The sequence below is a fragment of the Camelus dromedarius genome, chromosome 1 (assembly GCF_036321535.1).
Source record: "Camelus dromedarius isolate mCamDro1 chromosome 1, mCamDro1.pat, whole genome shotgun sequence".
In the NCBI taxonomy this organism is placed as follows: Eukaryota; Metazoa; Chordata; class Mammalia; order Artiodactyla; family Camelidae; genus Camelus; species Camelus dromedarius.
Genome location: NC_087436.1, coordinates 72855463 through 72879225, shown reverse-complemented (window position 1 = coordinate 72879225; position 23763 = coordinate 72855463). Strand labels below are relative to the sequence as shown.

General features: G+C 38.7%; 1 protein-coding gene across 3 annotated transcripts in view; it reads left to right on the top strand.

Annotated features, from left to right (window-relative positions):
- BTC (betacellulin) overlaps positions 1 to 22939 on the top strand; it is a 58329-nt gene extending 35390 nt beyond the window's left edge. Inside the window, exons 6-7 of one of the 3 annotated variants that reach the window (XM_031470700.2) lie at positions 1617 to 1720; positions 22467 to 22939. The gene's annotated coding sequence lies outside the window, so the exon portion shown is untranslated. Of the gene's footprint in view, positions 1 to 1616; positions 1721 to 3549; positions 3841 to 4084; positions 5410 to 22466 lie in introns of those variants that run through there. The other 2 variants (XM_031470699.2, XM_010982925.3) reach the window with 2 other exon arrangements.
- Positions 22940 to 23763: the final 824 nt, after the last annotated feature.

Genomic DNA, 23763 nt, shown 5'->3' with positions numbered 1-23763 from the left:
ACACAGATTTACAGAGTCAGGATTTGGTGGAGCTGAAATTGGAACCAAGATTTACCCAAGTTCAACATTCATGTTGTTAACCATCATTTTTGTTCATTGGCGGTTCTGCAAACCAATTCATAATATAACCCAATATTTTACACTAAAGTGTTGTTTTGCCATGACTCTGGGACATTGGGACATTTTCCTGCAGAAACTCAGAATTCAGAGTCCTGGGTATATGTTACTGTTATTACCAACATGCTTTCTGTAGTCTTGACTTGCATTATGTTTCTTTGCTCCTTTATAAATTCTCAGTGATTTTCATACATTCTTACATTAGTTAAGCAAAATTTGCCCCATAGCTAGGGTAATGAATAGAGATGGAAAGTAAATGTCTGACAGTCTTCAAGTCCCAGGTAAGTGTCTATGCTCATTAAAGGAGAGATAACAGCTCTAAAAGAGTTTATTTATCCTCTGGTAAGTGGTCAGTGACAGCACAGCAGACCCCAGGCAGAGACTGGCTGTGACCACATCCTCATTTTTTGTTCTTCTGAAAAACAATGCCTGTGACTACTCTCAGGTAAATTTTGGTGAAATGAAATCATGACCATAATCATCTATTACTTGGAATCATCTTGCCAAATGCTCCTTCAACTCCATATTACATTGAATAAAGATTCTTTTAAAACTGAAAAAACAAAATGCACATTTAGCTGGAATTCCATAGAATATGGAAAGTTCTACTCTGACTGAGTGGACCATTTTCAAAACTGATGACAGATGTCCCCAAATTGTGGCACGTTAGCTATTGTGCTTGTCAGCAAAGCAGCTTTTCCAGAATCTTTGTAACTTTTGCCTGGCAGTGTAGATGCCATACACCAAGGGAAAAGGGAGTTCAGAGAAAAGGTGAAGCTGTACACTGCCGTCTATCACACATCATGTTTTAAGTGAGACTGAGGCTGTGCTTAAGGTGTAACACAGAAATAGCTCAAATATCAATAAGGGCTAAGTCAAACCACTGATAATTTTCTAAATCCATTTTTCCTTCTGACTTAACATCCTTGAAATAGGATTATATTCAACTGAACCCTATTGTATATGCTATATTTTCAAAAGCCTCCTTCTGAGTCATTCTTTCCCTTTCTCAGTCTTCTTTGATACTAAAAGTGCTTGAAACCAATGCTTATTAGAATGTTTAAAGTCAAAAAATCAATGCTGTTAATGCTGCTTCTTTCCTGAACTGAGGTTGCTTGACCAATGGAAACTCTCAAGCCAATTCAAGCTTGGGAATTTTGTTTTGATTCTAAAAATGTTAAGGGTGTCTCTTGAAATTTGGTAGGTCTGAACTACCAAGAAAGACCTTCAAAGATTTATATCTTTTCAAAATGTATTTTATAATTGTTTGGCATATGCTAAGTGACCTTGTTTATGTAGACTGCCAGTATTATCATGTAATAAAATAAATTTATTTTTAAAACAAAGCAAATGTATGTTTACTTAGGAATTTTCTATTGTTACCATGAATTATTAATCAAAATAAATTTGAACATTATTGCCTTAAAAAAGTTTATATTTTATAGCAACAATCATGAATACATGTGAAATAGTCTATTTTGACCATATGTTTTCCTTAGAATCTGAAGGATTGAGAAGTGCGCTAGCCACCTAGGAGATTGTCTGCCCCACAGCCTGGCCCTATTTTTTAACACCATCTTCAGCTGCATTTGGTTGCTCTAAGGTAGGCACTTAATGAAGTTGGCCAATTGGAGCCATTCCCAGGGGGATTGGGAGCTTGAACTAAAGTTCCTCCTCTTTGAGTCCTTGTGGGGCATAAAAATGCATTTTGAAGCTATTGGCAGTCATGTTTTGCTACATGTGGACCAGAAAAGCAAAGAGAGCTTGTGAGAGAATGGAGGTGAGACATAAATTTCCTGGCAGTTTGAGTTACTGTTGTGGGCATTTTTAAAGTTTAGCTTTATTCCCTTCCTGTGTGCAGGCTCCATGAGACATGTTAGTATCTTTATAATACATTCTTCATTTGGCTTAAGCTAGTTCTGTTTGGATTTGTGTAACTTGGAACCAAGATCCTGACTACTCTGGTGCATCTTGAGATTGTGGATAACAGTCTCTGAAAGCATAAATAACATTCTTTATGGAACAGTACTATCAAAGTGTGCCTTCAGTTGTATCAGAACACTTCTAGGAACAATGTTGCGTATTCACCATACAGCCATTCAGGACAGCAATTGCAGGGGAGCATGGGCTTGGGAGCAGAGAGCCCAGCAAGCACTGATTGGGCACCTCCTGCATTCTAAGCACAATGCCACCCATCAAGACAAATAATGAGGAAGAATCAGACATGGTCCCTTAGGTAATTTATAATCTAGTGGGAGAAACAACTACTCATTGATAATTTCAATACAATTTGGTGCTCTGGGAAAGGCTTAAGGTATTAGGGGATTGGAGAGGAGGATGATTTAGCCAGCTTCATCAGGAATTGGAGAAGCCCCCTGAAGGAAATTACATCTGAATTGATGGCTAGCTCTGAGAAATAAAGGTCTTTGCCCCAAATCCCGGGTAAGGCCAGATATTTCTTGGATCCTTGTCAAATTGTACGGAATTTCTTGGAAAGCTCTAGCAGTAGAGAGACTAATAAGTGTTGCTACAAGGGAATAAAAGAAAGAGACAGCATCAAGGCTTCATGCCTTGTTTCAGAACGTCCACCACACGTGCATGACTGGGTGAAGAATATGTGCACGTGAGCTGTCAGGTGAGATGTTCCTGGTTCCAGTGATGTTACATCATTAAGCGATAGGTTGAGATGGAGAAGGGCTTTTGATTTCTTCCCTAAAGTGTATTATTTGGCCCTTTTACATTTCCCAATCTATATTACTGTCCATGGTGAAGGAGGGTTATGTAGAGAGTGGAGTCAAACATTCTGGGTCAAATAACTAGCTTTTTTGAAAAGGCCCTGGTTTGTGCAAAATTATGTGAAGGAAGTCTAGGATATATTTAAATGCCCATGCTTTTAAGACCAAGCTATGACCTTAATGAGACCTTTATTTTAGTATCATATTCTGCATATATATTTAGTTTATATTCTGCATATACTATGTTATGAGAACCCAAATGTATTGGGGAATTGCTGTCGTTCATTCATTCAAAAATATTTATTAAGCACCTACTAAGTGCTGAGTACCTTAGGTTCTGGGACCTCATCAGTGAACAAAAATCTATGACCTCGTGGTCCCACTAGCTTATGTTGCAGTGGCTATAATTTTTCCTAGCATTAAATTTAAAACAAAGCTTATCCAAGAGGTTACGTTATCCAGAGATCATTGTCATTAGACTTTTAACCTATGCCACTGTCTTGGAGCATGAAAGTCAAGGTGAGCATTCACAGAATAACCCAGTATATGGTAAGATTAGCCCATTTCTTTTGATCCCCAAATAATTCAAATATTTTAATAATGACAATCAAAAGCAAAAAAAAAAAGTATAACTATGTTTCTTTGGGTAAAAATCTTGGTTTACACATTTTTTTTTTGTTATGGTTGATGAACATAGGTGCTGTATTTGGGCATCTGTTCTTCAAAGGATCCTCTGTGCTTCAGAGTATTTCTCGGCAAAGGAGCCTGTTCCCATGTGATCAACTTTGGCAACTGAGTGTTAATGCTGGAACATAATGTGCAAATAGTCTATCCTTGCTAATGTTACTGATCCTGGGAATATGTATCTTATAATAATATCTAGTTGGCACTTCTGTAAACTCATTTGCCCTCAGGACCTGTCAGGTGTTTGAAGTAGTCTGAAATTCTATATTAGGAAACTAAATAAATTATATAACTTCAAAAACTATATCGGCAATTATTTTCAAGAGATAAATTATGCTTCTGCTATTGGAAATTTCAAAATGTGGGTATCCAGAAATGTTTAATCTACAATTATAGTCCGTGCTTGTATTATAAAAGAAATGTTAACTAAACATGTTTTTAAAGACTTTTTCCTCCCATTTTTATTATTCTTACTCAAATTTAAGTTACCAAAAAAATAGTGCAACAGAGGTACTTCAGTAACTGTTTTCTTTTTTCTCCTTCTTCAGTTTATTTAAAAGAAGCTAACAAAACAGAATTCTCCACAAACACAGAACTCCTTAATGTTGCTTGCTGCTGTGGCAAGTATAATTATTCTTGTATGGTGTGTGCAGAATGATAAATTTTTTTGAAGCTCTGTGATCCAAACTGGATAATTATTTGTCATATGTTGGGTTTTAATAAGAAGTGAGAGAGAACTTTTTTCCAACTTGCTCTGTAAAACCATTTTTGAAATACTGCAATGTATAAGCTAATTTTAATAAACCTGTTTTTAGCATATTCTTTTTTAACACCTTAGGAACATTTGTTTACTCAATGAACCAGAACTAGCAACCCTAAAAAAAAAGAATCATTTGCATAGTGTTTTTTGTTTGTTGGTTGGTTTTGTTTATTTTACTCCTGAAGATCATCTGGTCTTGGATATTGGGTTGTCACCTCTCTGCCTCTTAACTCTATCTGCACATCAAAATCTCTGAACTCTTAACCAAACCAGTGTCCTGGTTATTCTATAAATGGCATAGGGATGGGGGAAATTTGCTTCTGAGCTATTATAATGCAAAGGCTTTGAGCATAGGATCTTTATTCAGACAGATCTGGGCTTCAGTCCCTGATCTCTCACTTACTGGGAGCCCCTGGGCAAGTTTCGTAACCCTACTAATGTTCTCATCAACCAGGTGACAATAAATAATAAATAGGGTGGCCTGAGAGGATTAGATGAGATAAAGCCAGCAAAATGTTTAGCCTCACACCTGGAATATTTTAAGCATTCTTGAGGTAAACGTTCAATTAATATTAATTACTATTAGAAAGGCCAATAATATTAAGGGTGATAATGATGAAAATGATGTTCTCTGATTACCCTTATGGAAAACAAGGATCTCATTTCTGAAGTGAAATCAGTGCACTGATGCAGTAAAAGTTTTCTGTGTTTTTAAGGATTCATGATCCCTATGGAAAGGAATGTCTTTCTGCTTTGTCTGAACAAGCCATGTTTAGGTAAAGAATTCCAGCTTGGTGACTGGCCCTAAAGACTGCCTCATTTCTCTCTCTATATTCTTCCCGCCTCCCTTCCCTACTCCTTTCTTGAAAAAACCCAATGAGATAAACTGAAGTAGAGTTATTACAATGCTATTGAAAATAATTAATAATAATAATAATAATTAATAATTAAAGGCCTAATGATTTTTAAATTGTGCTGTGATAAGTCTGCTATTTTGGGATGTGGAGTTGGACTTTACCACTTGTAAACTCAACGTTATTGGAGGTGTTAAAAATAATTTGGGCCTGGGCTAGGGAGTAACCTCTCTTACTGTTTATTCACAGTGTGCTTGCACGGTAAGAATCATTATCCACATTTGCATGATTATGACCCTAAGGCTCAGGAGGCTTACATACAGATCCTGCCAGATCATTTTACTTGTAAATCATTGTCACCTGCCTCTTAACTTTGGCATCTCAAACCTTGAAATAAAAGTACAGCTGAAATTATTTACCTTCCAAAGGAGAGAAAAAGAAATGTAGACTCTGCCAGTTAGCTCAGTAAATGACTACTACGTGTGACAGCATTTGAGACATTTTCAAAAGTGAAAACTGAACAGGAATAAGATAAAAGGATTCACTGGCAACCAGCTGATTAGCTTTGCTTGTTTTTAGAATTCAACCTTTCAGCCAGATTGAACAGGTTTAGCTATCTTTTCTGAAGTCTGTTAAAATATCTAAAAATAAGAGAAAATGACATTAAATAAAACACATGTAGATTGAGCAACAGGGCATGCGCACTAAGTCAAGGTACATATATAATGCTCTTATTGGAGAGTACTCAATTTGGTAGGACCAAAATAATCTCTTGAACCACAAAGGATATGAAGAAGTAAAAAGCCCGGAGAGTATTTGGCTGTTCCTGAAGCTTTTACAAATAGTAAAATTTTATACGAACTGATTTATTTTAAAATATTTTTCTGATACCCCAAATTAACTCCATATTGTTCAAGTCCCTTAAGTTCAGTGGAACTTCATTAATTTAAACCCCACCCATCAGCATTTGTCACCATTTAGACATGGAATAGGCAGGTGTTTACCTTCACGATAATGAAGAAATCGTATTTTTTAAAACTCACAAAGGTATCAATGTTAAAAACCTTTCCAATACTTTGAATAAAAGTGGCGAGAGTGGACATCCTTATCGTGTTCCTGACCTTAGAGAAAATGCTTTCAGCTTTTCACCACTGAGAATAACGTTAGCTGTGGGTTTGTCATATATGGAGTTTATTATGGTGAGGTATGTTCCCTCTATGCCCACTTTCTGGAGTGTTTTTTTTTTTTTATCACAAATGGATGTTGAATTATCAAAAGCTTTTTCTGCATCTATTTGGATGATCATATGGTTTTTATTCTTCAGTTTGCTACTGTGGTGTATCACATTGATTGATTTGCGGATATTGAAAAATCTTTGCATCGCTGCGATAAATCCCACTTGATCATAGTATATGATCCTTTTAATGCACTGTTGGAGTCAATTTGCTAGTATCTTGTTGAGGATTTTTGCTCCTATATTCATAAGTGATATTGGCCTGTAATTTTCTTTTTGTTATATCTTCGTCTGATTTTGGTATCAGGGTCATGGCCTCATAGGATGAATTCGGAAGTTTTCCTTCCTCTGTAGTTTTTTGGAATAGTTTCAGAAGGCGAGGTATTAACTCTTCTCTGAATGTTTGGTAGAATTCCCCTGAGAAGCCGTCTGGTCCTGGACTTTTGTTTGTTGGGAGCTTTTTAACTACTGATTCAATTTCAGTGCTGATAATTAGTCTGTTCACATTTCCTACTTCTTCCTGATTCAATCTGGGGAGATTGTAGCTTTCTAAGAAGCTGTCCATTCCTTCTAGGTTTTCCATTGTATTAGCAGATAGTTGCTCACAGTGGTAGCCTCTTCTGATCCTTTGTATTTCAGTGGTGTCAACTGTAACTTCTTCTTTTTTCATTTCTGGTTTTATTAGCTTGGGCCCTCTCCCTTTTTTTCTTGATAAGTCTGGCTAAAGATTTATCAATTTTGTTTATCTTTTCAAAGAAACAGCTTTTAGTTTCATTAATCCTTTCTATTTTTATTTGTCTCTATTTCATTTATTTCTGCTCTAATCTTTATGATTTCTTCTACTAACTTTGAGTTTTGTTTGTTCTTCTTTCTCTAGTTGTTTTAGGTGTAAGTTTAGGTTGTTTACTTGAGATTTTTCTTGTTTCCTGAGGTAGGCTTGTATCACTATAAACTTCCCTCTGAGAACTGCTTTTGCTGTGTGCCATAGGTTTTGGATCATTGTGTTTTCATTTTCATTTGTTTCTAGGTATGTTTTGATTTCTTCTTTGATTTATTCAGAAATCCACTGGTGGTTTAGTAGCATATTGTTTAGTCTTCACATGTTCGGGATTTTTTTTTTTTTCTTGTAGTTGATTTCTCTCAGAGTGTTGTGGTTGGAAAGGATGTTGGAAAAGATGCTTGGTATTTCAATTTTCTTAAATTTACTGAGGCTTGCTTTGTGGGCCAATATGTGATCTATCCTGGAGAATGTAGAAATACATTTCAGCAGCAATATTTTTTTCATGGTAATATTATTATTTCACGTGACAGTACATGTTTGAAATTAAACTTGTCATTTTTGTAAACTACCTTCAAATCCTAATTCAACTGATTAAATATTACCAAAAACTGATAACAGGCACATAAACAAAAGTGTTGTAAGTGCGGGGAGGGTGGAGAGGAGAACACGAGATAGTGTATTTCTTCAAGTACACAAAAAATTATAATAAAAAGCTGAATGAGTTTCATTCATTCATCCAATGAATATTCAGCATTACTATACGCACATCATTAGAGCTGTGGATAAAATGATGAGACAGACTTAGTCCACGTTCCCAGGAATTTTACTCTATAGTAGAGAAGGTGAGAGTTTTACATGTACAAATGATGCCTTGCCAGCATGCACCAGGGACTGAAGGGATTAGGGAAGACTTCTCAGAGGAGGTGGCATTTATCTAGGCCTGGAAGAATGAGTGGGATGTGAGAGGCAAGTATAGATGAGAAGGTTCAAGTGCCTGGGTTAGTGCAGATGAGAGCACAGGGGAGTCTATGACTGGTTAGGGATGAATATGCTCGCTTAAACCAGGTATCTAAAGCAGTCTAGGAATGCCCTGGCGTGATATTCATGTGGACTACGATGATGAACAGGACAAGTGTACATGTAGCCAAGAGGAGTGTCTGCTACCAAATGAAGTGTATTCTGCCCAATAGGTCAAAATGTTCTTTAAGACTTCTATGGTCAGAGGGGGCATATGGTACCAGTGCATGCCGTGAGGAGTACACCATAAATCAGAGGTACCATGTAAATTGATACCCAAGAATACAATGAGTTATCAACAGTGATACACCACATTATCAACAGTGACACACTGCAGCCTGGGGCAAAAAGAAAAATGTGAGTCCCTATGACAAAATATCCTCCTACATTTTGAACCATGAAAAGAAAGTTAATAAAAATTCTATAATCAAAAAACTTGACCAAATATGTGGGGAAAAAAATGACTAATATATAAAGGCCTGTATTGCCCTCTCTCTTCACATGCACTGGTCAGCCCTCATAAACTTGCCCTGACGGGGACCTGATGAAAGCAGGCTGATTTGAGGCAGACTGTTTCCACTGCATAATATATAATTCAAGATTGTAAAATAAATAGCCACTGCTTATTTTTATTTATAATTTTGACAGTTTATTCATCATGGGCTTTTTGCATTTATTTTGATTTTAAAAATCACATTGCATGTTATTTATCTTGAATCTTATGTCTCATTGGTCTCCTTAAATTTTGGCAAGTGAGAGCCTCACTCTCACTCTAATCCCAGTGCTGATATCGACAAAAGGCAGGGAAGGGACTAAACTCAGCAGGCCCTACATGCAATTTTCCATAAACAAACAACCACAAACAAAATCTTCACTATGACTTAATGAATTTTATATTTCATTATTCCTGCTAACATTCTAGAGATTTAATATAAAGTTCTTAGGATTAAATTTAAATGTGAACTCCATTCCTGGCTTATGAAAGGACTTTGAGCAAATCACCTGCATATACTTAGCCTCAGTTTCTTAGTCTGTAAATATGATAGAATAATACCCACTCCACCACAGACTGGTGGTAAGCATGATTGAAATACTGTTCATGAAAGCCTCTGGCCAGGGCCAGCTTTATGGGCATTTGACCTGTGTAGCACATGGGCCCTATGCTGAGAATGGTGCCCAGTATTTTCATTTGGCACTGAACTGCACTTTATATATGTATATATATAAACATGCACATTATCTATCTATCTATCTATCTATCTATCTATCTATCTATCTATCTATCTACCTATCTATCTATAGTTGGTCCTGTTCACCGCAGAATAAGCATTCAGAAAGCATTGGTGGGCCTGGCTATATTGTACTTAATTTGTGGGCACACACATGTTTACTGAGCATTTGTCTTGTGCTCAGACATGAGGATATGGGAGTTTAAAGAAAACACTGCATTAGTTATGGCCCTTGCTTCCTGTTTAGGGGAACCAGAATGAAATGGAAGGAGAGAATAGAGACATTTGGGAAGTTCTAACTGATAGTGACTATAAATGCAATAGCATTTTGGAGAAGACAAAGTTCCTTTCCTCTTTTTGAATTGTCCATCAACACTGGGAGACATACCCAGTCCAGGAAGGAGCTCCCCAGTCCTCAGAGCTCTATTACCTTCCATTAAGAGTGGGGGTCTTCCCTGCCCGTGCCAGAGTGATCCGCTGTAAGGCAGGCAGCCCCTTCAGCACTTTCACTCCCTGTGGGTCAAATTCAGACAAGGATGGCCTTCTATAACTCTCAGATCATCATGCCCCGTCCTTATGGGGATCCATTAGTCAGCACCTTCTAGGGGTTTTGAGTCTCTGAGGGATCACATTTCACCAGATTCTTGTCCCCTCCTCCCAAACCATTTTCCAAGCAACAGGGTTGCTTTCACTTTTTCAACACCTGAAACATGAAAAGTCCATTTCTTTAATCTTATCAAGCAATAAAATTGAATGGAATCTAGACACAAAGTCTGGCTTATGATTTCATCAGTTTGATTCCTCATTCCTCTAGTAACTTTTCTTTTTCAAGGTCGTACAAGAGCTGGTAACCTTCTGGGCCAAAAAGGCCAAAAGTTTAGGATCACAAAAGCCTGCCGACTCCTGGAAGGGAAGAGAAATATATTTATGCAATCTCTAGCAGCACATCTGTCCACTATGAGTTAACAATGCAATTTTATTTCCCAAAGGATCACCCAGTGACATCCCCAATAAGTCACCCTTCCCCATAGATGAGGCAGAAGGTATTAATTACAGTATAAAGAGTTGTCATGTGGCAGGTTTAAAAAAATATTATTGAGATATAATTGACACATGGTGTTGTATTAGGTTTTGGTATACAGCGTAGACTTGATGTGTCTATATATTGCATAACGATCACGGCTATACTTTTAATTAACATCTATCATCTCACATAGGTACAGAAACTTTTTTCTTGTAATGAGAACTTTTAAAATCTGCTCTCTTAGTAACTTTTAAAAATAGAATACAGTATTGTTAACTACAGTCACCTTGCTGCACATTATATCCCCGGACTTAGCTTATAATTGGAAGTTTGTACCTTTTGGCCATGTTCAACCATTTCTTATTTTCTGATTTTTTTTTTTGTGTCTTTAGAATTGGTCTTTAGCTTCCTGTAGAAAGGTTCAAGCTGCGATCTAACCCTTTTCCCGCTGGGTCACTGTCTGTGTGAGATGCTCTGAGTGACCTAAATAGTCCACCTTGAAGAGATGGCCAGCCTGTCTGTGACCAGGAGATACAGGGGTACTCATTCTCTTCTTGTTCTAGATGCTGCCTCACCTACTTTTGCTTAAAGCAATCCGTGCTGGACAGCCCTGTGGTGTACCCATTTCATCTCTGAAAAGATTTCTGTGAATATTCCCTAATTCTTCAAGTTAAGAACAGGTAGAGAGGAATTTGGACCCAGTCAGCATCATGTTGGGCCCTCACAGGGACTCCCATTCTTTACCTTTTCCCTCTTTACCTGCCCCCTCATAGCATTCTGCCTTCAAGTACCCTCTCCCCTCCCTGTTCTCTGGGATCAGTTCCTCTTTCCAAATCAAGGCCCAGGGCAGTCTACAGATTTAATGTAATCACTATAAAAATACCAAGGACATGTTTCAAAGAACTAGAGCAAATCATTTTAAAATTTGTATGGAAGCACAAAGGACCCTGAATAGCCAAGGCAATCTTGAGAAAGAAGAACAGAGCTTGCGGAGTCACATTCCCTGATTTAGGGCTATGTACAGTAATCAAAACAGTATGGTATTGGCACCAAAAGAGACACATTGACCCATGGAACAGAATAGACAGCCCAGAAATAAACACATGCACATATGGTCAATTAATCTATGACAGAGGAGACAAGAATATGCAGTCGAGAAAAGACAGTCTCTTCAATAAGTGGTGCTGGGAAAACTGGACAGCTCCATGTAAAAGAATGAAGTTGGAACATTCTGTAACACCATATACAAAAATAAACTCAGAATGAATTAAAGACCTAAATGTAAGATGGGAAACCATAAAATTCCTAAAAGAAAACGTAGTGGAAAATTCTTTGATATAAATTGTAGCAATGTTTTTTGGATCTGTTTCCTAAAGCAAAGGAAATAAAAGCAAAAATAAACAAATGGGACCTAATTAAACTTAAAAGATTTTGCACAGTAAAAGAAACCATAGAAAAAAACAAAAAGACAACCTACTGAATATGAGAAAATACTTGTAAATGATATGGCCAATAAAGGGTTACTATCCAAAATATATAAACTGCTCATACAACTTAGCATCAAGAAAACAAAAAATCTAATTTAAAAATGGGCAGAAGGCCTGAAGAGACAATTTTCCAAGGAGGATGTCCAGATGGCTAACAGGCACATGAAAAGATGCTCAACATCATTAATCATCAGAGAAATGCAAATCAAAATCACTGTGAGATATCACCTCACACCTGTTAGAATGACTATTATCAAAAAAAACACAAATAACAAATGTTGATGAGGATGTGGAGAAAAGGGAACCCTCGTACACTGTTGATGGGGTGTAGATTGGTCCAGCCACTGTAGAAAACAGTACAGAGGTTCTCAAAAAATCAGGAAAACAACTGCCATCTGATCCAGTAGTTCTACTCCTGGGTATATATCCAAAGAAAATGAGGACACTAATTTGAAAAGGTACATGAACCCCAATGTTCATAACCATATTTATGGTTGTCAAGATATGGAAGCAAATTAAGTGTCCATCAACAAATGAGTGGATAAAGAAAATATGGTATACACATATATGTGGTATACATATATACACAATGGAATACTACTCAGCCATAAAAAGAATGAAATTTTGCCATTTGCAGGAATCTAAGGGTAAGACAAGTAGACTCACAGATGTGGAGAACAGTGGAGAGAAGGTGAGGGACAGGCAGGACATGGAGGGGGATTGGAGGAGCAGACTGCTGTGTATGGAATTAAGAAGCTACATGGATGTATTGTGCAGTACAGGGAATACAGACAACACTTTGTGGTACCTATAGGTGAAATGTAACTTTTAAATGCTGTATATCATTGTGTTGTACACCTGGAATTCATATAGTATTGTACATCAGTTATACCTCAATTTTTTAAAAAGACCAAAAAAAAAAAAAAAACCCCATGTATACACATAATTAAAAAAAGAAAACCAAAACCTCTCAGTCTCCTCAGGTCCTTCTGGCGTCTGACAAGTTTAGCAGCCTTAGCCATCGAATGCCTATGTCTTTTCACAAATAGGATGGGCCTTGTCTTGGGGTTGGTGCACTTCCTTCCAATCCCCTCCCTAGACAAGGTGGAGAAATATGAAGGGCTTTCACTATTTCCCTATTAAGCATCTAACCAAGCAAGAATGTCTTGCTAAGAATTCTTGAGCTCTACTGGATGGGAATGACAAAAGGTTTTGAGCAGGCCAGTGACATGATAATCTATATCATTTAGGAAGATAATTCTATAGGGATGTGAGCAGTAAACTGGAAAGCTTAGAAGTGGAAGAAGAAATGACAGGAGCTGGAATTGAGAGGTGTAACATAAAGGCTGTGATAGACTTATGGCATTTTGGTGAAAGAATCAACACGATTTTGTGATCTGTTGAATTTGGGGGTGTGAAAGAGGAAAGCGAGCAGACTGATAGTTGCAAACTGATGACCAGGCAGTTCTTGGTGTGATTGAGATACGAATTGAAAGACGAGGTGAAGGTTTGGTGAGGTAGTAACATAATGACCTTGGTTTCCAAAAATGAGATGTTGAGGACTCTGGGAACATCTTTGTAGGGAACTCAGCAAGCAACTGGGATTGTAAACCTGGAGATCAAGAAAAAAGCCAGGTCAAAAACAAGAGGAGGCTTGAGCAGGAGAAAGACATAATGGAATAGCAGCCTCAAGAAGAATCATCCAATAAAGAAGCTGTGGTATATCTATACAAGGAATAGTACTCAGCCATAAATGAGAATAAAATAATACCACTGGAACCAACATGGATGGACCTGGAGATCATCATTCTAAGTGAAGTAAGCCAGAGAGAGAAAGGAAAAGATACCATATGATATCACTTATGTGGAACCTCAAATATGACACAAATGAATTTATTTACAAAACAGAAACAGACTCACAGACATAGAAAACAAGCTTATGGTTACCAGCAGGGGGAAGAGGGTGGGAAGGGATAAATTGGGAGTTCAAGATTTGCAGATACTAACTACTATGTATAAAACAGATAATCACAAGTTTATACTGTACAGCACAGAGAACTATATTCAATATCTTGTAGTAACTTGTGAAAAATATGAAAACAAATATATGTATGTTCATGTATGATTGAAACATTATACTGCACACCAGAAATTGACACAACATTGTAAACTAACTATAACTCAGTGAAAAAAGAAAAATAAAAATAAAAAGAAGAATCATCCAAGAGTACTAAAGACGAACTAAAGTGCCCAGGTGCTCGGGTCATGAGGAGCTGGGAGGATCTACAGCATCTTGATGTGCAGTAATGCGGTGAAAGTGGAAATGGAGCGATAAGGGGTAAAGCTTAGATCCGCTTCAAAAGAAAAAAATTGCCGGATTTGACATCATGACAGCAAGAAAGAGGTGAGGGGGGAGCTGACTTTAGGGAGAGAAGGTAGGTTCTACTGTACATTCATTGGGTTTCGGGTTGTCTATAGAACATCTAAATTAAGATGTCTTGCTAGTGGTCACAATATCTAAAGCACATACAAGGGTTGAAAATAAAGATTTTGCAAATAGGTGGAGCCTCCACAAGTGAATGGCATTTCACTACAAATATAGACAGCACACTTAGCCATCAAAGGTGCTATGAAATCCTTGAAAAGAGATGAAAATTTGTGTGTGTTACAATAAAAAAAATGTAACTCTCACTCCAAATTGATTGTGCAGGAAAAAAATCTAATAAATTAATTCAGTCCATTACTGATTAATTTTTCTCCCTTGAATGCTCACATGCTAGTAAGTGGGAAAGCCAGCTAATGAAACATTCAGTCTGGGTTAAACTTAGCCCAACTGTGTAATGTAAAAAGCACCTTCCAGAAACTTTCTGAATCCCTTGGAATAAGAAGTTGAGGCTTTCAGTGAGTGGCCGTCTCCTCCTGCTTCTCTCATGAAGGTGGTATGCAGGGGATGAGGAAAAGGGACCTACCTCATGTGGGTCCTTGGACTGTTCTGGCACGTATCCACTGCTGTCAGGGGGCATGTCCCCTGGCCTGACTGCAATGTGTTCGGCTGGCTTTGGATGCTGAATTCCGAGGCAGGTGACCTCACCATCCTATCTGATGGCCCAGGCATGATCTCAGGGAGCAGCAACTATCCTTTCTTGCTGACGTGACTTCTCATATCTTATTGTCTTCTATCCCCTCCTCCCTGACCTGGCCTCTGACCCAGTGGTCCCTCACAGCCTCCACAGTGTTATCTCACTCTGCTGCAACAGGCCACATGACAGGGCGACTAGCTCTCAACTCAGCTACAAAGAAACTGATGCCTACAGGGAAATGAAGCTTTCTGGATGGGGGTAGCTGACTATCAAGACAGAGAAGACAGGGGCAGGGTTGTGCACTCGTGAAGCAAAAGGAGAAAAGTGAAATTTAAAATTAATACTCCCCCCACCAATATATGCTTATGTCATTTTCCTAGGTTGAAGGTCTTTAGTTAATCAGACCCTCAGAGTGATCTCTCCTGCCCTCAAGTGTTAAGAACCTCTATAGAGATAAAGGTGGAAAAGTTTGGGTAAAGCCTTGAAGGGAGCAACCACTGGAGAAGAAAGAGGGCCCAGCCATGGAGCAGAAGGAAAGACCAGGGATGGGACGAGAACAAAGCAAGTGCATTGTGAGGAAAACCAAATGAACAGAGGAAGGGAACGAGTTGGGGACAGTGACCTGTGGTGGCTTGTGCTACTAGGACGAAACTAAGAAAAAGTCAGAGGTTTCTATCTGTTCTCTAGAAAATATGGGAAGTTTTCCACCCTTTTGCAGACAGGACCTCTTGGAGTAAAGCTCCCAAGAGTCAGCTCTTTGTAGATGACAAAGCATATGCACAATATACACTTGTTACACTGGTTTAACTCAAATAGAGACCTGGCAGGAGAAGCAGGGTTAACGGTGATGGTGGGTGATGGTGGGACAGAATGGTGAGGATGATTTGAGATTTGGATGCACTGAGGTGTTTTGTAAATGCTTGGCTGAGAAGCCTAAGAAGGGACCTCTGGTCAGTCAGGGTCACTGGGTATATACGTTTCAGACAGGCTTGTTGTCTGATTTAACTGGTTGAAATGGAGCTTCTCTTCATAATCATACTATGTTGAATAATACACATGGCAGCCCTCAGGGAGTCTAGAACAGAAGACTTCGGGGAGTAAGAACGTGTCAATGTTGATCCAGCCTTGTCCGAGGGCAGCGTCTGGCCTCCCCCGGGGCATTCTCCCTGTGTGTGCTCCATCATCTTAGAATTACCTTTTCCTTTCCTCTGTTCCGCTCTGCAGTGCAGGGCAGAGAACTGGAGCCCGGTTTTCCGGAATCCTTTTCTTCTTATGGCTCCACATCAAATTCGGAAGATGGGAGGAAAGAGAAGCTCTTTCTCTCCAGCAGCAGTTCTAATTGACAGATGACAGACATATGGTGTGCAGTGCTTTCCACATGCTTTCCTGAGAATCACGTGCCTTGAGCTATAGCTTTCCTGGCCTTTGACTCCCTAACTCTTCCAGGGGTTGTCTGGGTGTCTAATTTCCTGCAGAAAAACCCTTCCAGATGGAAACCCAGGGGAGTTCTGTTTCCCTGATGGAACTCAGAATGAGGCATTGGAGCAATGACAAAAATATCAACTTCCTTTTGCTTTAATTATTACCCTCTTATATTTATTATTAGTTGAATTGAATTATTCAACTAATTATTATTATTTCCCATAATAATTTCAATGATCATTGTTTAATAATTGATCATTTTAATTATTATTATTTCCCAGAGACATTAATGCCAAAAAATTATTGTCTTCACCTAAAAGCAGACTTTGAGATGAGCACTTGGGAAGTAACTATTTATTTGGGAACAAGTTCTAGGATATACCAGTGAGGAATTGGGAAAATGAGGCAGAGAAGCTCCAGAAGAGCATGTTAGTGAGAGAATTACTGCTGTAGACAACCAATGAGCTTAATTCCTCTTGGGTCCACTGAGGAACCGTGTGGAATACCCCTCAGAAGCGTCCCACCAAGGCTTGTGTCAAGATGGCATTTTTGTCCACAGACATCTGTCCCTCATCAGCTGAGGGTTAAACACCTTGTATTTTGGGGTTGTCCTGATCACATGTAGAGATATGTGATGCTGGAGAAAGCCTTCAGGCAGAGAAGCAGAGAGATGGAGTCATGTGACGGGGGGATGGTAGCATTTCTAAATCTGTGAGACTGACGTCCAGGTGGTGGTGGTGGTTTTGGCACATGGCTTCCCTGCAATTCTGCCAGCCTCTCGCTTCTGCTTCACTGCAGTGACAGGAGTAGAAGTCAGAGTGCAGAAGGATAAGAGAGGTGGAGAAAGGAGTGGGTATAGCAAGACGTCCTAGGAGTCTGAAGGCAAGCAGTGGAAATGGCTAGACTTTAGTAGGGTCCTCAGAGAAAATCCACACACCACATCTGTGTTTATTCCCTTCCTCCTTCCTTCCTGCCCTTCTTCTCATCTTCTCTCCCTCTTCCTCCTCCTCCTGTTCTTATAATTAGTTTTAATTGAATTCATCTTTCTGATAATGCCTACCTCAAAGTTTAAGAAACCAACTCAGTTATTTTTAAAGGTTTCAGCCTTAGAGTTCCCACAAAATAAAATAATATTCCTTCTTCTAAATGACCTCTCTCCAGACTGCTTTCCCCCCTTCTCGGCTGAGCAAAAGCAATCACCTGCCTTTAGCAAATACACACAGAATTGCCCAACAAGTGTAGGTTGCCATGGAAACCAAACCAAGAGAGAATAGAGAGAGAAGGCTGAATATTAAGGAGTTGTTTGGCCTCAGTGACATTTTCCTAAAAAAAAAAATTCTTTTGTCTTTGAAGATGTGAACCCCAGTTCCCTTTCAGAGATATACCAGGTGACTCCTAACGACACCCCTAACCCTTAGTTTCTGTGCAGGTTAGTACTTTTTTACCAATCTTTCCTCTACTTCTTTTTCCCCTTTTTCAGGAGCTTATGAAAAAGCAATTGCAAATGACCTCTGGTGGCAGCATGTGCTGGTGGAAGTGATGTGGTAGACAGGACAAGGGATTTAAAGTCAGACAGACCTGGGTGTGCATTTCAGCTTTTTGGTGATATTTTCCCATCAGCATTTTGACATTGGAGACGCTACTTAAGTGTATCTTGACAATTTATTCTGTCAGTTGAAATGCTCTCATTTTGTTTTGAAAAGAAGAAGAGCACTTCAAGGACCTGTGCATTTTCCCCTACACATCTTATTGCTCATATTCCAATCTGAGACAGATTTCCTGTTAAAAAGCATCATTTGCTTAGTGCTATAGTTAAAATATTCTGACCTAAGAAATTCAGAGTGACAAGAATTCCCACCTATTTCTCCATATCTCAGATACTTCTCAGGAAATTCATCTTCACTGCAAGGACCAAGGAACATTATTATCAATGGTAATATTATTATATCAATTAGCCAAATATTGTTTCTTGAAGTTTCAAGGAGGCGGTTTTTACTGGAACGTAGGGAAGCATCAGGGGGTGAGGCTCGGATAAGAAACTGTCTGAGTTCAGACCACGGAGCTTGTTAGCTGGGTGAACTTGGGCAGGTAGTTACACTTTGTGCATCTCGATTTCTTTACTAAGCCGTAGAACGTCTCAGTTGGACTCTTGCGGGGTTTCTTTCTTCCTACTACAAGCTAACATTCATATAGCATATAGTATGTGTCAAGAAGTGTTCTCATACTTCGCATAGGAACTCATGGAATCCTCCCCACAGCCCTGTGCACTGGTACTTGGTGTCTCCCTGCAGAGGAGACTGAAGGACCCGAGGTGAACGCCTTGCCCAGGATCACACAACTAATTAAGTGGCAAATCCAGGATCTAATGCAGGAAGTCTGGCTCCAGACTGTTATCATCGCTAGAGAATATTTATTAAGTACTTACTAATATCCTAGATATGGTATTAAGCACTAGACAAACTCTGATTTGTTCCTCTTTGTTCCTTTACCTATACTAACTCTATAATATAGGTACTATTACCTAGGTGCAGAGAAGGAAACAGGTTCAGAATCTGAGCTCAAGGAACTTGCCTGCAGTCCTACAGTTCAGAGGCAGAAAATATTTCTTTTGCTTATGGTATTTTCTTTTACTGGTCACCCTCTCCTTTGCCTGGTAAAATTCTCTTCATTCTTCAAGTCTCAATTTAAACATTGTTTCTTTCAGAAGTCTTGCTGAAACCCCACACTAGGCAAATTTGGACTAAAATGGACAGAGATAGCCCAAAAAATTTTTGGATCCCCCAATTTTTATAAGTAGGGAGAAAGCAGACTGAGAAAGCTACTTAGTTGCAAATGTGCAATTTCATACGGACAATGATGGACATCTCAGATGGTGGAGGCGAGCTTCAGGAGTGGAACCAAAAGACATAACAATGGACAAGGTAACCACTTCCTGGGAGCAGAGTTTCATTCTTACCAAGGATCATTCCTTTTCCTCTTAGTGGGGTATCTGACAACGTATACTCAGCTGGACTTCAGAATTGCTATGAAAAAGTGACTGCTGTATTGTCCTGATTCCTCCATTTTTGAATAAGAGTCTCTGTTATCGTTCTTTTGTCCCTGTTTTTTCATTGCACATTAAGTGCGTCAAGAGCAGTTATCTTCTCATAAGTTTGCAGGTCTCTGAACAAAGAAGGTGTGCACCCAAGATGCCACACTCCAGGATTCCATCCACATTTAAACAGGATGCAAATTGCAAGGTATTAGACCTTGAGACTGACACCCTCTTGGATCAGACTTTGGGAATAGCCATAGGGAGGCCAGTGTATTTTGCACTGGGAATGGACTGTGGTAGGTGAGACAAAATAGCCACAATATTTAGCAGTTCCTTCTGTCAAGAGGTGGAATCTATTCTCCACTCTCTAATATGGACTTACCAATGGGACTTGTTTGGCCAATGGGGCACTAGAAAACATAATAGAGGCGGAGGCTTGAAAAGTTCTTGTGCATTGGGGTTTGCTCCTTTTTGTTCTGGGAATCCTCCATGTGAAAAAGCCTGCATTCCTGAAGGTTGAAGTTTGATGTTAAGAAAGTCCTCATCCAGCTCTGATAGTCCAGAGAATCGTGATATAAATGAGATGGTTGTTGTTTTGAACCATTAAGTTTTGAGGTGGTTTGCTACACAGCAAATGCTCAGTGATGTTGTTTGGATTTGCACAGCTAGGCAACAGGTAGAGAGGAGGGAGTTCCATTTCTATCTTTAATAACATAGTATTAAGTGAGTAGTTGTTCTTAAGACAATGCAGGGAAATCCACGTGCTATAGCAGCTTTTCTCTCCATTCTCTGGATTTAACTAATGCACACACACACACAAATAACTATACAAATCCAGAATGAACAAAGATCTCTAGCTGCAATAATCAGGCCTTCCAGTGAGGATTATGCTGTGAGATGATGCATTTAGAAGAAAGCTAAGATACTGAACCAACTGATGATTACACCGTTGGGATAGTCAGGAGACAAACTTAGAGCTCTGAATGAAGAATCAGAGGCAATTGCATTCATTCATTCAGTATTTTACTAGATGTCTACCATGTGACATATCTGGGTAAAGGAAAACAATATGTAATTCATTAGGGTATTGTAATTGCAGTTTAAAAATTTGCATTCTAAGGTATTTGGTATATTTGAAAGCTCTAATAAAGGGCTCAATAGTCAGGAAAGAATTCAATAAGATCAAAATAAAGTATTATCTGGGCAGTAACTTCACAGTAAATTTGGTTTAATAAAAATTTCACATGAATCCTTTTTTTAATTGACACTCAGACACTGAACTCTTTGGAAGACTGATGTCAAGGAAATAAATGTTATGCCCTGCTACTTTTAAATGCACTTGCAATATTGTGCCTTCTATAAAGGAAATACTTTTATCGAATTTTTGCAATTTATTATTTTTTCCTGCTTTTGAGGTTGAGGAGGCATTACAGTTGTTCACAAGCTTTTTTATTTTCCCTTCAGATATAGAACTCTTTCTTTATTCCTATTGAAAGTTTTTTAAGAATTAGGTAAAAATTAATAAATTAAATTATTCTTAAAGTTTCTTGACATTTAGAGTCTGATTCATTTAAATCACTTTTAAAAGTAAACTTTTTTAGAACAAAATAAAGATTTACAGAGAAATTGTGAAGATGATAGGGAATTCTCTTATACCCCACACTCAACTTCTCCTATTATTAACATCTTACGTTAGTATCGTACAATGTTATTATTAATGAAGCAATGTTAGTATATTACTATAAACTAAAATCCATTTTTGATTTAGATTTACTTAGCTTTTGCTTACTGTTTTTTTGTTTGTTTGTTTGTTCTAAGTTCCCATCCAGAATGCCGTATTATATTTTGTCATCGAGTTTCCTTAGGCTTCTCTTGGTTGTGGCTGTTTCTCAGCCTTTCCTTGCTTTTGATGACCTGAGAAGTTTCGAGGAGTAACGTATTTTGTAGAATGTCCCTCAGGTGGGATATGTCTGATGTTTTTCTCATGATTAGACTGCGATCATGCATTGTCAAAGGAAAAATGCAGAGGTAAAGAACCATTTGCATCACACTATATCAATAGTACACACTATCAGCATGATTTATCACTGTTGATGTTGACCTTGGTCAGCTGGCTGAGGTGGTGTTTGCCAGGTTTCTTCCTGGTCAAGTTAGTCCTCTTTGCAGCTTTTCCATAATGTATCCTTTGGAAAGAAGCCATTATGTGTATCCCACATATGAAAGTGAGAAGTTACGCTCCACTAGCCTGAGGGTGGAGAATCTACATAAATTATTTGAAATTCTTCTACATAGGATATTTGTCTATTCTCCCCCTATTAATTAATTAATATTAGGATGGATTCATGGATATTTATTTTATACTTTGGGTTATAATTCATCATTACTGCTCATTTGTTGTGTTGCTTAAATTGTTCTAGCTTTGTCCAGGGGAGCTCTTTCATTTGACACCTATGTCCCTTTGACATATCAGCATCATCGTGGGGTCTTCTGCTTGTTCAAAGTTTCAGAGAAACAAGCTCTCTATAAATCTCATTTTAACTTGGCACGTTCTTTTTCTATTCCTGTTTCTGTTTCTGTCATGTCTCTGCTTCTCTTTCTTTCTCTCTCTCTTCTCTTTTTCTTTCTGTTCCTTTTATTCGTTATGATGTGAAAGTAAGAAGGGGTATGTGATCTCAAATTTTGCTGTTGAAGCTAAGTTAATTCTCCTTGAAGCTTAGCCGGTGCTTCCCAGATACTATTCTGCAAAAGAAAAATCTGGAGAGTTTGTTAAAATTGCAGACTCTACCTCTGCTGTGAACTGCAATTATGTCCTCCACAAATTCATATGTTGAAGTCTTCACTCCTACTGTGACTGTATTCGGAAATAAAGCTTTTAGGAGGTAATTAAGGGTAAATGCAGTCAAAAGGGTGAGTTCCTAATCTGATAGGACTGGTAATTTTATAAGAAAAGGAAGAGAGGGAGATCTCTCTCTTTCTCTCTCTCTCTTTCTCTCTCTCTCTCTCCACAGATGCCTCAGGAAAGGCCGTGTGAGGACACAGTGAGTAGGCAGCCATCTGCAAGTGGGGAAGAGAGCTCTCACCAGAAATCAAACTGGCCAGCACTTTGATCCTGGACTTCTCAGCTTCCAGCACTATGAGAAAATAGATTTCTGTTTTTAAAGCCACCTGGTATACGGTATTTTATTATGGGAGTCTGAGCTAACGCATCCTCTCCCTCCCCCCACTACAGCCAACATTTTGATTTTTTAGGCGATGGAAGGGGCACATAAGGACTCTGCACATTAACAAGCACCTCAGGAGATGCTGACAGAGTTTCTTTAAGGCTTTGCCTTGAAAAACAGTGTCTCTAACAGTGGAGGAAGGGCATTTGTTACACTCTTTCCTGAGGGCAGGTAGCTGTTCTGATACCCACGTTTTCTTTTTCTTTTCTGGTGGCTTATAGTAATCAAACACAATATAACTTACCTACTGTTTGTCATAAAAGGGGTGTAGATTTCAGGAATTTACAACACAAAATCTACTTTATCATAGGACAAACACTAATGTATTCCAGATTTCTGCTCAGAGTTAGATTTAACATTTTTATATTGAATATATATGAAGTTGTTACTGAACCAAACTTGGATCTGCTTGCCCACATGCAGCAAAGCCAATCTACTGACATCAGGCTGTGATGGAGGAAAGCGCAGCACTTATTCTAGGCACCAAGCAAGGAGTCCAGGTCGCCAGTGCTTTGAAGGTCCAAACTCCCTGAAGGCTTTTGGGGAAAGATTTTTAAAGACGAGGTGAGGGAGGAGGGTTGTGGGGGGCGTGACCAGCCCGTAGGCATTCTTCTGATTGGTTTGAGGTGAGGTAATTGGGAGTCAGCATCATCAACCTTCTGGTTCCAGCCGGTTTGGGGTCTACCTGAGTGTGGGCAGCATACAGTTAAATTCTTCCACCTGGTTGGGGTTTCAGTATGTGCAAAACAGCTCAAAAGATATGGCTCAGAATATTATCTACAGCCCTTGAGCAGGAACTAAAAGTCCTTGACTTTGTTTAATGGCTAAACTATTATTATTTTGTCTTGTTTGGCTATTTTCCTTTCTTTCCACAGTTTCTCATTTCTCTGATTAAATTTACCCTTTGGAACTCAGGGAAGGCCTAGAAAGCTAAAGTTTTTCTACAGACAAGAAGCAAGCAGAGGACATGAGTGGGGAAGTCTGTTCTGGGAAGACCCCATAGGGTCCTGCTCTGTTACAAATTCTGTTTTTTTCCTGGAGAGTATGGAGTGTTGAAGACCAAAAGCCATAGCATTTTAGGGCT